Raw genomic sequence first — 15,406 nt, 5'->3', positions numbered from 1 at the left:
CACTCCTTTGAACTCCAGCCTCTGCCTGACTGTCTACAGAAATTTCTCTGACTGCCTACAGAACTTTCTATTTGGTTCTTCTAAAGGAGCTTAAATGTGTACCGTGTCTAAGTAAGGCCACCAGCTCCTTCCTGATAAATGCCATCAGTACTGTGTGTCTCTCTGTCCCTCACAATGTCCCCATTGACTGCCCCCCCAAGCTAATTTCCAAAGTTTTCATATATTTCACCGATTTCAGTTACTTCATGATTTTCCCCTCTTCCTTACCATTTCAATTTCCACCATCTTCTAACACCTCAGTTTGCCCATCAGCTTCTCCAATCTATAGTTTCTCCATCTCCAACCTACTCTCCTGTCTGTCTAATTTTTCTAAATACCCCTGGTCACTTTCCTGCCTGATAGCATCTCGTGACCTACAGCTGGCCTCTGAATTTGCATTTTTAAGAAACTATTGAAAGACTGAGGGGCCACAGGGTGGCTCAGGTAGTTGGAGCTCCCGAGCTCCTAACACTGAAGGCTGCTGGTTCGATTCCCACATGGGCCAGTGCCAGATGGTTCAGTTGGTTGGAGCGCAGGCTCTCAACCACAGTTTGCCAATTTGACTCCTTGACTCCCACAAGGGATGGTGGGCTGCACCCCCTGCAACTACGATTGAACATGGCACCTTGAGCTGAGTTGCTGCTGAGCTCCCAGATGGCTCAATTGGTTGGAGTGCGTCCTCTCAACCACAAGGTTGCCGGTTCGACTCCCGCAAGGGATGGTGGGCTGCACCCCCTGCAACTAGCAACGGCAACTGGACCTGGAGCTGAGCTGTGCCCTCCACAATCGAAAGGACAACAACTTGACTTGGAAAAAGTACTGGAAGTACACACTGTTCCCCAATAAAAGTGCTGTTCCCCTCCCCCCCAAAAAAAGAAAGACTGAAGTGTGAGAACTGCTGACCAGGGGAATAAAAGTCCCACTGTACAGCCTGACACAGGGGGCCTTCCGTGAAGTGGCATCCCCCGCCTTTCCCACTTTGCCTCCCCTGTTCTCCCACAGATTCTCAAAACCTACCCTGTGCTCATTTCCCTTCCCTCCTTTACTCCTACCATGTTCCTCTTCAGGGGGCGTCCTCCCTCCGACCCTGGTCAAAGCCCTCCGTTCTACATGGCCTGATCCATTTCCACCTCCTTTGTCAGGATTTCCTCCATGCGACCTTTCTGCATATTCTCTTCCCTTCCTGCCACTGCAGTGCTACTCTGCTCCTGCCTCTGGTACTGGACGGCATGCTCGTCTACATTTGCCAGGGCGGTGTGGTAAGTAACAGTCATCCAGCTCTGTAGAAGGACCTTTGCTACCTCTTATAACCAACCGAGGCTGGGCAGGGTTCAGTGGGGCCTCGGGGCAACTGGAGTCAGAGACTCAGACAACACCAGGCTCTTCCTCTCCTTCTCGAGATCGATTTCTCTCTGCCTTTCGGCTTTATTCACTCATTGTTCTTGCCCCACGAGGCTGCCAGCAGTTCCTAGCCTTGAGACAGGGATGGAGATGCTCAGATTGGCAGGCCCCAGTGGAGCTGTATGAAGAAGCTGCAGGAAAGGCAGAAGAAGAGGAATTTCCCCAAAGAAGGGAAGCATCGTTTCAAGAAAAAGGGAAAGTGCTGGACAGAAAAACTAACAAATCATCACCCCTCCGTTTGTTAGGAGTCAGGTCAGCTATGCATGACAGAACCCCCCAAATAGCAGTGGTGTAAATAGGATGGCAAACGACTCTGGAAGCACTCAGAGAAGCAGGCTCCTTCTCTGCCACCTCATCGTCTTCGATGACTGCTTGAGCGCCCGCCATTCTGCCCAGATAGCCTATGGAGCAGACAGGAGACATAAATGAAGAATGGCCTAACCTGCTATCCTTTAAAGATGCCTTCTGGAAGGTATACACACTTTAGCTTATATCCTTTATGTTGCTAGAACTTACATAGCTATACCTAGCTGTAAGGACTTCTGGGAAATGTCTTAACTCTGGGCAGCCACACGCATAGCTAAAGATCAGAGGTGCTATTACACCCTAAGGAAGAAGGAAAGGATGGATATTGCACCATCAGCAGCCTGTGCTGTGCCCATAATCCATGAAGTGCTTTGAGGGGGCACTTGGGCGTTTCCCCAATAATAGGGAACACACTGCTATGTAAGGTGACCTGCTCCATTTTGGACAACTCACATCTGCCTCTTTGTGACTTGCGTCTGCTGGGCCTTGCTCTGCCTTCTAACCCTTTTCTACACTGTGGTATTTATATTATTGAAAGACAACCATGGCACTCAAGTCTGTTTTGGTCCAATCAGCCTTAACTTCTTTTATTTTTCTCTCATAAATTCCAAACCTCAGTGCCCTGGCCCGCAGCTGAAGCTGGTCAGTATATTCCTTAAAATGTGATGCCCTGGGGCTGGCCCAGCGGCTCAGGCAGTTAGAGCTCCACGCTCCTAATGTCGAAGGCTGCCGGTTCGATTCCCACATGGGCCAGTGGGCTCTCAACCACAAGGTTGCTGTTTCGATTCCTCAAGTCCCGCAAGGGATGGTGGGCTGTACCCCCTGCAACTATCAAACGGCAACCGGACCTGGAGCTGAGCTGCGCCCTCCACAACTAAGACTGGAAAGACAACTTGACTTGGAAAAAATCCCGGAAGTAAACACTGTTCCCCAATAAAGTCCTGTTCCCCTTGCCCCCCCCCCCCAAAAAAAAAACAAAACTGTGATGCCCTGAGCTGGGTCCCAGTGTCCCAGACGTGTTGTGACCAGTACAGGATAGAATTGGACTGTTGGTACCCTCATCCCAGCAACGTACATCTGTTAACGTGTGGGGGTGGGAATGTGCCATCTCAGGTCTGATGGGCTTGCTGTCAACTAAACCTCACGTTTATCCTCACGTGGACATCATGGTCCCAAAGTGCTCGTGCTCTGTAATCTGTTCCCCTGGCAGATGGACCCCAAAGTAGGTCTTTAGAAACATTTATGCCAACTGCCATCTTGCTCTTGTGGATCTTTAATTGAAAATTTGACTGTCAGCTGGTGGATTTGCTTTTCCTTCCAACTTCTGCCTGGGTCAGGAGCACGTCCTGTGCCATCTTCCACATTCCCCACGGAGCTATTGATTTTTGCCTTCCGTTGGGTAAGTTGATTTCCCTAAGTCAGGTGCAAGGCTTCTCCGAGCGATGGGAAGCACCCTAGCTTTGGAGTACATTGCAGAGCGGGTTCCTGAGAAGTGGACTCTGAGATAGGTGAACATGCAGTGGCTTTTTTAGGGAGTGCTCTTAGGATTAACATCTGCTAACAGGAAGAGAAGGAAAGAAGATCAGGCAGAGGGGAGGGGCCAAGCTGCAAGGGGGTCTCAGTGGCATGTCCCAACCTCCTACAGAGAGTTCTGAAGTGGGAATGATTCTTTCCTCCCTCCCTCCCTCCCTCCCTCCCTCCCTCCCTCCCTCCCTCCCTCCCTCTTTCTTTCTTTCTTTCTTTCTTTCTTTCTTTCTTTCTTTCTTTCTTTCTTTCAAGGGGAACAGGAGTTTATTGGGGAACAGTGTGTACTTCCAGGACTTTTTCCAAGTCAAGTTGTTGTCCTTTCAGTCTTAGTTGTGGAGGGCGCTGCTCAGCTCCAGGTCCAGTTGCCGTTACTAGTTGCAGGGGGTGCAGCCCACCATCCCTTGCGGGAGTCGTGGAGTTGAACCGGCAACCTTGTGGTTGAGAGGATGCGCTCCAACCAACTGAGCCATCTGGCACTGGCCCATGTGAGAATCGAACCAGCAGCCTTCGGCGTTAGGAACACAGAGCTCCAACCGCCTGAGCCACCGGGCCGGCCCTGGGATGATTCTTCAGGGTTGTCTCAAGTAGGGACAAGAGGACCAGGTGTTTATATCCCCATGACAATCAGCCATTGGATGGGAACAGGTCACCTCTTCAGCCAGGCAGGCTCCGCAGGGATAAGCAGCTCGGGGCTTCCTGCCTGCAGCGCTCTCGGCAGCTGGGAAAAGAGGCCCTTTGTTCCCAAAATGGGGCCTGAACTGTGTGTCATGGCATCCAGTGCAGAGTGGAAGATGTGGGGGCTCTAGGGTTGCCATTGACGAGCTGGCTCAGCCCGGGCCAGTCCTTCAGCTCACTGAGCCCTAGTTTCTCTTTTCAGAAAAAGTGATGTTGGGGAGTCACCAGCTGTGATAGGCTGAGGATGGGCCACGATCTGGCCGCTGGATATGGAAGGAGCGCTGCTAAAAGGCCTGATCTGAATCTAGAGATGCTCTCCAGGCTGCCCAGCCCTCTCTCCCCAGGGTGCTGTGGGTGTTATCAGAGTGCCAGGAGATTACTTGGTCAGGGATGTCATCTAGGGGAGAGGGGACTTACTTTAGGGACCAGCTGGCAGGGGCCCTGGGAGCTCTGCTATTTGGAATGGTTTTCCTCAGGCCCCTGGAAAGGCCAGGTAGAAGACAAAAGCCACAGAGTGTTGTCAGGGACCGAATGCTTGTGTCCCCCCCAATGTGTATGTTGGAGCCCTAACCCCCAGGGTGATGGTGTTACAGTAGGAGGTGGGCCCTTGGGAGGGGAATTGGTTTAGATGAGTTAAGAAGGTGCAGCCCCAACGATGAGATTAGTGACAGTACAAGAAGAGACCCCCGAGCTTCCTCTCTCTGCCTTGTTAGGACACAGTAAGAATGAGGCCATCTAAAAGCCAGGACCCTCGCCAAGAACCAAATCTGTTGGCACCTTGATCTTGGATTGCCCAGCCTCCAGAACTGCAAGAAATAAATGTCTATTGTTTAAGCTGCCCGGTCTATGGTATTTTTTCTTTTTATTAAACTTTTTTTTTTATTAGGGAATATTGGGGAACAGTGTGTTTCTCCAAGGTCCATCAGCTCCAAGTCATTGTCCTTCAATCTAGTTGTAGAGGGTGCAGCTCAGCTCCAAGTCCAGTCGCTGTTTTCAATCTTAGTTGCAGGGGGCGCAGCCCACCATCCCATGTGGGAATTGAACCGCAACCTTGTTGAGAGCCCGCGCTCTAACCAACTGAACCATCCGGCCGCCCCTCTGGAAGCTCAGCAGCAGCTCGTTGTCTTCAATCTAGTTGTGGAGGGCGCAGCTCACTGGCTTATGTGGGAATCGAACCAGCAACCCTGTTGTTCAGAGCTCGCGCTCTAACCAACTGAGCCACCCGGCCGCCCCTATGGTCTTTAATAGCAGCCCAAAATGACTAGGACAGTGGTAGTTGGAGAGGGAGGAAGGAGAGAGCTGAAGAAAGTGTGGGGAGTCACTGCTGATGAATAGTCAGGAGACCTGGGCCTCAGTGCTGGGGTCACCTCTGACTGGCCATGTGACCTGGGGCCTGGCCCCGGCTACTTGGACTCTAGCAACTTCATCTGAAGACTGAAAGGTTGGACGGGGAGTCTCTGAGGTCATCTCTCACTGGACGGTTCCACCACTCTAGAGCTAAAATAATTCCTTTGCACCTCTGTCCGTGGGGCTAGGGTGGGCCGAAGGGAGAGGCTGGGAGCCAGGGCGGCTAAGTTCCTCGTCCTGTCCTTCACTCTGGTCCTGCTGGTCCTGCAGAAGCCATTGCAGACACCTCAGGGAGATGGTCTTTAGGTGACGGTGGGTAGGGGTGGGGGTTGGAGGGCAGGTAGGGGTGGTGAGAAGACTGCAGGAGCCAGGAAAGGGCAGTCGTGACACTCTCAATACTGTCCTTCCTGGCTGTGGCTTTCTCTGGGTGAGCTTTGTATCTGACAGTTTCAGGGTGATTTTATTAGAGTATTAATAATAAAAGAATGTAAACTAGATTTTATCTGTGACATGGGTACTCATGACCATGTGGTTTGTGCTCTATGCACAGCTCGTGTGTGTGTGTGTGTGTGTATGTGTGTGTGTGTGTGTGAGAGAGAGAGTGAGAGAGAGAGAGAGAGAGAGAGAGAGAGAGAGAGAGAGAGAGAGATCTGTCATAACTTGATATTTGGAAAAATGGCACCTTCCCCTTTGCTCACAGTTTCCTTTTGACCCCTAAGAAGATTTTCAGTTGTATTTATCACCACAAGCTGCCAGGCCTTGGAACGTGAGGACCCAGGGCAGGAAGTGAAGCCAGCCTCTCTGCTCACTCCTTTGGGTTATTGAAATTATTGGAAGGCACCCGAGCAGAGGGCGGGGAGAATGCTTTCTTTCCTTTCCCCTTTCTAGCCCATCTGACCTTTCAAAGGGACCTATGACCCTGCTCCCCTCCTCTCTGAGAAACTGCTGGCAGGCTTGCATGGAGGCAGAGGGGTGGGTGGGATGCTCCTTAGTGGGGCATCTAGCTCAAAGGGGGCCAACGCCTGGGGCCCCCACAACCCCTGTCCCTGAAAGCCTGTGCGTATCATCTGCCTCTGCCCTCCACGATCCCAGGTTTGAAGGTGTCTGACCTGTGGAATCACCCCTTGTTCTTATATCAGTCCTACGAGGCAGGAAAGGGCCGGCCCTTCTTTCTGAACAGGTCCCTCTTTCTGGAATGACTTCCCAGCTCCAGAGAGGACAAGTGACTTGCCCAAAATGACAACAGAGCAAATTAGAGACAGCGTCCTAGCCAATCAAATGACCTGACCTCTAGAAATAGAAGGATTGTAGCATTTGCTTTCTCTGGTGGGGATGTGGAAGGGGCTGGAAAAATTATTTTTGGGGGGCCAGGTAGTCCTGGGTGGCAGGATGTTTATTCCTTGTGGTCCTACCTATGGTCACCTGCTGAGACTTAAAAAGTACCCTGGAATCTGCCCCACAGAGCTGGGGGAGGAGGGAGCAGATCCCGGGAAGGAGGGAGGGAGAGGGAGAGAGAGGCCAGGGCAGGGGAAAGTAGAAAGGGAGGGAAAGGGCTTGGGGACAGAGGGAGCTGGAGAATGAACAAACAAACAACGTCCTGGAAAATAACTTGTTTCCCCTTTCCAGGCTCCCTGCCTGCCTGCTTTCCCCACTGGAGACAGTAATTTAGAATAACTAGTCATAATTTGATTACATTCTCTTCCAGCCTCGCAGGGTAAACAAGGATCTCCCATGGAAGGAAGGAAGGTACCGTGCAGGTTTTTGACACATACCCCCAGGCCTGGACAGGGGTTTCCCCCTCCTGTAGCTGTTCCTCTTTTACTGGGTGTGCTTGAAACACACATTTGGGCAGCTTCAACCCCCATTTTCTACTAAGTTTTACATTCTCCTTAAGCCTCCTGCTCCCTCCCTCTCCCTCTTCCTCTCTGCCTTCCCTGGTAAGGTCCTTCCCCTGAAGCCTGCATACCACGTAAATATTTAAGCCCATCTATTATTTCCTGTTTATTAGCAGTGCAAATCCTGAGTTCGTTCATTGTGCATCTATCTCACTATATCTGTCTTAGAAGGAGCGGCCTTCGAAGAGAAGGCAGGGCCATGTGTCCACCATTTTTTGGAAATAACCTTGCTCAGGCCTGGGATTAGATGTAGCACCAATTTTGACTCTGATTCTATCTTTTTTCCACAGTTTTTTTCTTGTGGTAAAACATGCATAACAAAAGTCACCATCTTAACCATTTTCAAGTGCACCGTTCAGCCGTATTAAATACATTCATAATGTTGCGCCACCATCACCACCATCCATCTCCAGGACGCTTCATCAAAACTGAAACTACCCATTAAACACTAACCCCCCATTCCCCTGTCCTCCCAGCCCCTGGAACGACCGTTCTACTTTCTGTCTCTATGATGTTAATTATTCCAAGTACCTCATATAAGTGGAATTATACAGTATTTATGTCACTTAGCATAATGTCCTCAAGGTTTATCCATGTTGTAGCATATGTTAGCATTTCTTTCCTTTTTAAGGCTGAATAATATTCCATTATGTGTCTATACCACATTTTGCTTTTCCATTCATCTGTCGATGGACAGTTGGGTTGCTTTCATATTTTAGCTATTGTAAACAATGCTGCTATAAACGTGGGTGTACAAATTGACTTTTATTTTTTATATAATAAAAGGCTACCTTTTATTGATTGCTTACTATATGCTCAGGACCGCATAGACTTAATTAATTATCAGAAGTACCTCCCAGGTAGCAACTATTCTTTCCTTTTTATGGATGAAGAAACTGAGGCTCCGAGAAACCAAATAATTTGCCTAAGGCGAGGAAAGAGAAGAGCAAGGCCCAGCATCTGTGAGATCTAACCATGACCTTCTACTGCATTGTGAGTCTCAGGGTAATTACCTGCCCTGTAGCCCCAGGAAGGACAGACTGTTCTCCTGACTCTCTGCCTAGTGAGAGAACCCATCCTCTGGTCCCCATGATTGCATGAAACAGGGGTTCCTGCTCCTGGCTGCACATTAGAATCACCTGCAAGGAACCCCCCCCCCCCCCACCTCCCCTCCTTCCCTGCCTCTCTCCAGAAAAATCTAAGTTAAATTGAACTCCCTGGGGGCTGGAGCCTAAGTACCAGCCTCTAAAAACCTTCCCAGGTGCTTCTCTGCTGCTGAGGTTGAGAAGCACTGGGTTAGAAGACAGAAGAGGAAGGGGACAGAAAAACTGACTCTGCCGGTCACTCTTCCCCTGTGATGCTCCCCTGCCCCCAGAGGTTCTGTTGAGTGTGTGTGTGCCCCACAGAGAGGACAGCTTGGACACAGAGCCCTGTGCGGGGGCCCTCCGGATGGACCTATCAAGACCAGCTAGACCCCAGAATGAAAACAGTTGTGGACACAGCCCTTAGGCATTTCCGTCAGCTACCCCTCAGGGGTGAGGGCAGTGAGCTGGAGGGCAGGGGTCTGTGCGTCATTAGGAGGATGGGGAGTGGAGAGAACAGAGAGCACTGGGGCCCCACAGGATGGGGTCAGGAAGTCATCATCCATCCCCGCCTCCAGCTCTTTTGCCTGTGACTGTAGCACATCTCCCCTTGGTGTCCTGGCTGCAAGCCCCACCTGTCTTTCTCGTTCTCCCTGAGCTCCTGTTAATTCCAGGGTGGTGTCCAGGCTTGGAGAATTTCCAGGTGGGGCTCTGCCCTAAGGTGTCCAGTGTCAGGGGCTCCTTGAATGAGGGCACATTGAGGTGAGGGGGCTCTGTCGGCCTGTCCTGGATCTCTTCCTCTGAGCCATCCTGGAGACAAGGACACCAAGGTCTGTGTGGCAGTAGCTGTTGGCCGGCTAGCTCAGTTCCCATAGCAACATGGAGGCTGGGTGGCAGAGGCACAGCGGAAGAAGGCCTGCCTTGGGCACTGGAAGACTTGGGTTCAGCCACTGCCACGCTTATAACCTTGGCCCAGTGCTTCTCCTCCTTGGGTCTCAGCATCTCCATCTGCATTTCAGAGGGGTTGGCCCAGATCACCGGTTCTCAAACTCAGCTCACACTGGAATCTTTGGGGAACTTTAAAACCTACCAGTGACTGGATTTCCTCCTCAGAGATGCTGATTCAATTGGTATAGGTTGTGGCCTGAGCATCAGGAGTTTTAGAAAATCTTCAGGTGATTCTAATTTACAACCAAGTTTGCGAACCACGGTTCTAGATAACGGCTTCCTAGTGACCGTCACATCGTGGCACCCAGAGAATTAAATAGGATTTCAACAGTACCCTGTTAAACAGAGGAGACCACAGAGGGGACTCCCTCTTCCCACCAGCCTGGCTGCCCACAGGGCTTAGGGTCCCTGTACCAGCAAGAGGCTCTTCTGTCCTTCCAGTTGGAGTTGCTTGCTGATTGGTCGTCCAGTTGTGGTGTACATGACGATTGTGCTAATATCCAGGTGGTTCACAAATTACAGGTTAAGTACGGGGCATCTTCTTGGAGCATCAATTTCTTAGAAGATCTTAGTAGAAACATTATGATTCACTTTGTAAGTAACTTAAGATATTTACAAAGTATAACGACAGGTATAGCGATATTCTGGAATAGAAGGCAAAGCTCAGATATCTTTGAAGCTAAAAGATCAGAAATTTGACCACTGTGTTAGGAGGCCTGTGCCTGCCTATACAGATGGAGAGTCGTACTCCCTGACTTGGATGGCAGTTTGAGGAAATTGCTGGAGAAGCCCTGAGTCAGTCTATGCATCAACACATGGATCAGAGGCGAGGAGAAGCAAGCATTAACTGCTGTCAGTTCAGGAAGGCTTCTTGGAGGAGGCAGCATTTCAAGTAGATTCTTGGTGAAAGGGAGGGAAGAGAGAAACTGGTTGGGAGAAGGGCATGGGCAGAGGCTCTCTAGCACCTGCAGCAGTAACACAAATTCAGACAGTGTCTTCTTTCTTGCCCTTGGCCTATGAATTCAAAAAAGCCACCAAAGATCCTTCCAACACACACGCCTACCCAGTACACACGCTTGAGGCTGGCCTGGCCCTCAGCCGGCTGGCCTGCCTGGAGCAGCTGATGCAAAACTGCAACAGCAAAGGCCTCTCTCCCTTGTCCTGGCTTTAGCGGCCTGCGGCTGAGTCACTGTTGCAGAGGTAGCTTCTGACCACCCAGGCAGGAGAGCAGCCCCAGTTGCTCCAGTGTTCCCCATTTCCCCTGTCTACTTGCTTTGGTCCCCAGGCCTGAGAGCAACCCCTGAGCTGCAAGAACAGGAGCAGGCTGGGGGAGGGAGAAACTGAGTCTCCTTCGTTTCTTTTGTGAAGTCTGCTTTGTTCTGTAAAATGGGGACAGTGATAGAACTTACTCCATATGATTAATGCCCATAAAGCCTTGAGACAGTGCAGTTAGAGGAGTACCTGGCACTTAGTAAAATGTGAGCTGTTATTGTTACACAGCAACTGCCTTCCTGCTCTAGATCTGGCCCAAGTCCCTCCCACCGCACCAAACCAACTCAATTTGTCAGATGTTTACTAGGGGTCCTCTGTGTGAGCCATTGTCAGACATTGAGGGAGAGACAGATGTGAAGAAGTGGGAGTCCCTGCCCTTAGGATGCTAAGCGTCCTGTGGAGACTTGATGTGGAATGCATGCAAGAACCTGCTGGCGATAAAGGATGAATAAGACAAGTTTGTGCCCTCAAGAAACTCTCAGTGCAGATGGGAGGCTGGTGTGGAAATAGACCCGGCAGAAAAGCGAAAGGACCATTTACTACAGAGGCTGCTGTTGCCCTTTCTGCTTTCTAGGAACGTGGTATGTCTCATCTTGGGGAAGTGATTCTTTTATGGGAAAACACAGTGGTGGGCCCTTTGAGTGAGAAAGGCATGGTCTGAATAGGTTACATGAGGTCAAGAGAGAATGTTTTGCATAATATATTGAGGAAACTGGCATCTCTGAAGCAGCAGGGAAGAGAAGGGGGCAGGTCGGCCCTCGAAAAAGAGCCAGCAGGTGAGGACCAACAAAGAAATCTGTAGGCAGAATTAAGTTTCATCTCGATTTTTAAAAAGTTATTATTTTTGTTAGTAGGTAATATATTTGCATATTTCAAAATTTTAAGCATACGGAGGTATATGCAATGAAAAATCTCCCTCTCCCCCTGCTCCAGACACTAAGGTTACGAGCAGTTTCTTATGTGCCTTCCTAGAGATAGTCTATGTACATAAATATATTTTCCCTTCCACCATCTCCTCCTTTCTTTCGAAAATCTGCCATTCATAGCATTCTGCACTTAGCTTTGTATTTACTTAATAATCAGCAGCAAGAGCTTTTGCATGATTTTTTTTACAGCTGCACAGTGTTCCACTGTGTATGTGTACAGAGGTTTATTTACCCAGACTGCTATTGTTTCACCTTGGTGTTGAACTTGCTTCCTGCTCTGTACTATAGTTTCCTGCTGTACACTTGAAACTTCAAGAAAGTCTGGCATACAGATGTAGGCCTGGCGAAGCTTGGGGGCAGATCTCCACACAGCAGAGGGCTTCATAAGGAAATGACTTGGGAGAACACCTCTGTCCAGTCCTCGGAGATGCTGGGAAGGGCTCTGTACTTTCCATAGCATGTGGGTGGGGGCTCAAGCCTTCCCGATGGATGTTGTAAGAAAGGGTAAGTCAAGGAGGCCCAAGGTCAAGAAATCATCTGGATTTTGAAATGACTGGGTTACCCAAATAATGGAGACACAATCAGAAATGCAGACAAATATGATAGTACAGACAGATTCTCAAGGTCATAGAATAACAGAGTTAAACGGACCTCAGAGACCACTGGGCATTCTTCCCTCACCATCACAATGATACAAATAGTTAACATTGATTGAGCCCTTATTCTGTGCCAGGCAGCATTCCAAGTGCTTTATGGCAATTGACCCATTTGATCCTCACACAAACTTTGAGGTGGATACTCTTGCTATCCCGTTTTAGATAAAGAAACAGAGACACAAAGAAGACACACAGCATGCCCAAGTTCACAAAGCTAGTAAGTGGAGAGCTGGGAATCAAAACCCAGGAGTCTGGCCTGGAGCCCATGCTTTGAACCCTCATGTGACCTACCACACAGGGAGGAGACAGAGCCCAGAGAGGAAGTCACACAGCAAGCTGGTGGCAGAGTCGGGGGGGTAGAAGCCAGGATCCCTTTTAGGACTCCCTCCAGCACGCTGCCTCAGTTTGCCCGATGAGCTCAGAGAAGGGCCAGTGGTACAGGGGGGAGAGGTCAGCAGAGGTGGGCTCTGTGGGGATGAAGCGAAAGTGCCTGGGGACATGCTGACACTGCAGGCTGGTTTGGGGTGTGTCCCAAAGCCCCCAAAGATATATCTTTTGAATAAAGATATATCTGACTCTTCGTGCTCTTCCAACTGTGGTTTGTCTGCTTGGTGGCTTTCCTGTGGCCCAAACTGGCTCCTTGCCTTGTCCCCAAGCCCACTAGGTCTCTCTCTACTCACCTGTCACCAGTAGCATCAGTTTACCACATTAGCAGGACCCACAGTGTTGTTTTTTTTTTGGGGGGGCATTTACTCAAACAAAGAAACCACATGCAGAAACCATGTACCCAGTGAAGACTCTATAAATACTTTCAGGGGTCCCCTGTGGAGATCTCGTGGAAGTGATTTGGGGGTTGGGAGTGATGGCGTCAGGACCCTTTCTGACCTCTTCCAGGATGGGGCACTGCCAACAACTGTGCCAGTTAGGCTATGGAGCTCCCCACCTTGCTGGTCCCCACTATCTTAGTCGCAGCCCAAGGGTCTGTCTGCTGCAGCTCTGAGCCCACCTGTGGACGAGTCGATCTCAGGTTGAGAGAGCAACCCCACCTGTTGTTGAAGACCGTGAGATGGAGGAGGGCAGCGTCCCATCTCTGCTCCTGCTTGTTCTTCCTGCTCCCACCACACTTTGTGAACCCCCTACCCCCATTGCTGTGCTCATGTTGGACTCACCCAGGCTCTGTGAGAAACTCCAGGGCGTATCAGCCTCCCAGCCTCTGACGCAATGCCTGGCACTTAGTAGGAACCCATTAAAGCCCATGGAACTGATGGATGAATTCGCCATTCTGCCATTCTGTCTTGGAGGAACGCTGTACCTGTCTCTGTTCTCTGAGTCTGGCCCTTACCTACGTCCTTCCTTCCTGGCTCCTAAAGAAGCTGGTGGATCTATCCAGCCTGCCTTTTTTTTTTTTCTCCCCACAGCTTTATTGAGATATTATTCACACACCGTACCATTCACCCAGTTAACGTGACAATTCAATACTTGGAGTCTAGTCACAGAGTTATGCAACCATTGCCACAATCAGTTTTAGAGCATTTTCGTCACCAGCCTGCTCATCTTTTGGCAGCTCTCATCCTCCGCAGCTTTCAAACACCCACAGGTTCTCCTCAACTTAAAAAAAAAAAAAAAAAAAAAGTCTCTCCTGACTCTGCTCTGCACTCTCTGGCCATTGTGCAATATGTTTCCCTCTTTTCGTGACTAAATCACTTGAATGAGCAGTTCACACCCACTGCTTTCATTTTTCACAGATTCAATAAACATTTTTAAAAAAGCATCCACTATGCCAGAGGTCTTCATATATGTCATCTCATTTAATCCTCACAAAAACTGTGAGCTGGGAATTATTATCTCTGTTTTAGAGGTGAGAAATCCAAGGCAGAGAGAGCATGACTTGCCCCAGGGGCTTGGCCGGGATTTGAACTCAGATCTCTGTGATTTCAGAGTCGGTACTTTGCTCTACTGCCTGCTGTCCTTGCAATAAATCCAGCTGCGCAGTTGAACTCTTGACCTTCTCACTCATCACTTGGGCTGAGTTCTCGAATCTCACCGCCGCTCAAGTGACCTTTCTGTTCCAACCAGATTGATGCCCTTCATGTAGGCTCCTTCTCTTCTCCAAGCTTTTCTTCAAGCGGTTCCTTCTACCTTTGCCTTCCTTCTTCCTACTTTGGAACATTTGGAAAAAAAAAAAATTTATCCCCCCCTCAGATCTGCTTTCTGCATGAGAACATCCTGAATCTTTAATTGAGTCTACTTGCTCTTGAGGGCTTTGCCTTGTTTTGTTCCTTACCTAGCAGCTTGATCTTGTTATTGAAATTGTTCTGGGTATAGATTGAAATGTCCTGGGACTCTGGAACCACAAGGGTACAACGCAGCCTGCACCTTGCTGGGCTATGAATGGAGCAGATTCTCAGTAAATGTTCTGGGAAAAAAGAGAGAAGGAAGGGAGGGCGGGAGGGAAAGAGGAAGGGAGAAAGTGTTTTGGGGGGTGATGTGAGATGGTGGTCGTGGTAATGAGGATCTCAGAAGATGTGGATGTAAAGGGGTTTTCAATCGTGAAAACTTTTAAGGTCAAAGTAAAACTGGCATCTCAGCAAGGGGCCGTGCATATTCTATGTGCTGAATGGTTATTGTGTCCATGAAGTTGAATGACCCCCCACCCCCACTCCCCTGCTGGAGATGGTAGAGGTGGCGCTTGTGTCCTTTTCTGGTAGACTCTCCAGAGCAAGAACGACATCTGTCCCTGATCACTTTCCTGAACTCAGTACAGGGTCTGACACGGGGCAGCTCTCTAAAAATGTGTAGCAAAAGAATGGATTTACCTGTAGCCCACCTGAATCCCCTAAGATATACTGTTCCCAAAGCGTCTTCAGGATATGCATCAGCTCAGTCACCTCATTTATTCAAGAAATATGTATTAAGCACCTACTATGTGCTAAGCATAATTCTAGGGACTTGGGATGTAGCAATGAACAGAACAGATAGATTTGTTCTACCTCCATGGAGCTGACATGCTAGTGAGTGAGAGACAATAAAGACCAAAAACATACAAAATATGTAAGTTATAAGGTACATTAGAAGCTGATAAGGGCTTTGGAAATTAAGAGTTGAGTAGGAAAAGGGGGAGAATATTGGGAATGTTGAGGGAAGGGTGGTCACAGCAAAAAATACTTCAGTCAGAGTAGGCCTAGTTGAGAGGTGAGATTCAGGATCAAAACCTGAAGGAGGTGAGGGAGTGAGCCATGAGGATATTTGGGGGAAGAGCATTCAAGACAAAGAAAACAGCCAGAGCAAAGGCCCTGAGGCACGAATGTGTCTTGAGTGTTTGAGGCCAGTGT

Source organism: Rhinolophus sinicus, chromosome 2, assembly GCF_057876585.1.
Source record: "Rhinolophus sinicus isolate RSI-liver-muscle chromosome 2, RSI-T2T, whole genome shotgun sequence".
Taxonomy (NCBI): domain Eukaryota; kingdom Metazoa; phylum Chordata; class Mammalia; order Chiroptera; family Rhinolophidae; genus Rhinolophus; species Rhinolophus sinicus.
The sequence above is the reverse complement of the archived record's forward strand: the minus strand, read 5'-3'. Positions refer to the sequence as shown.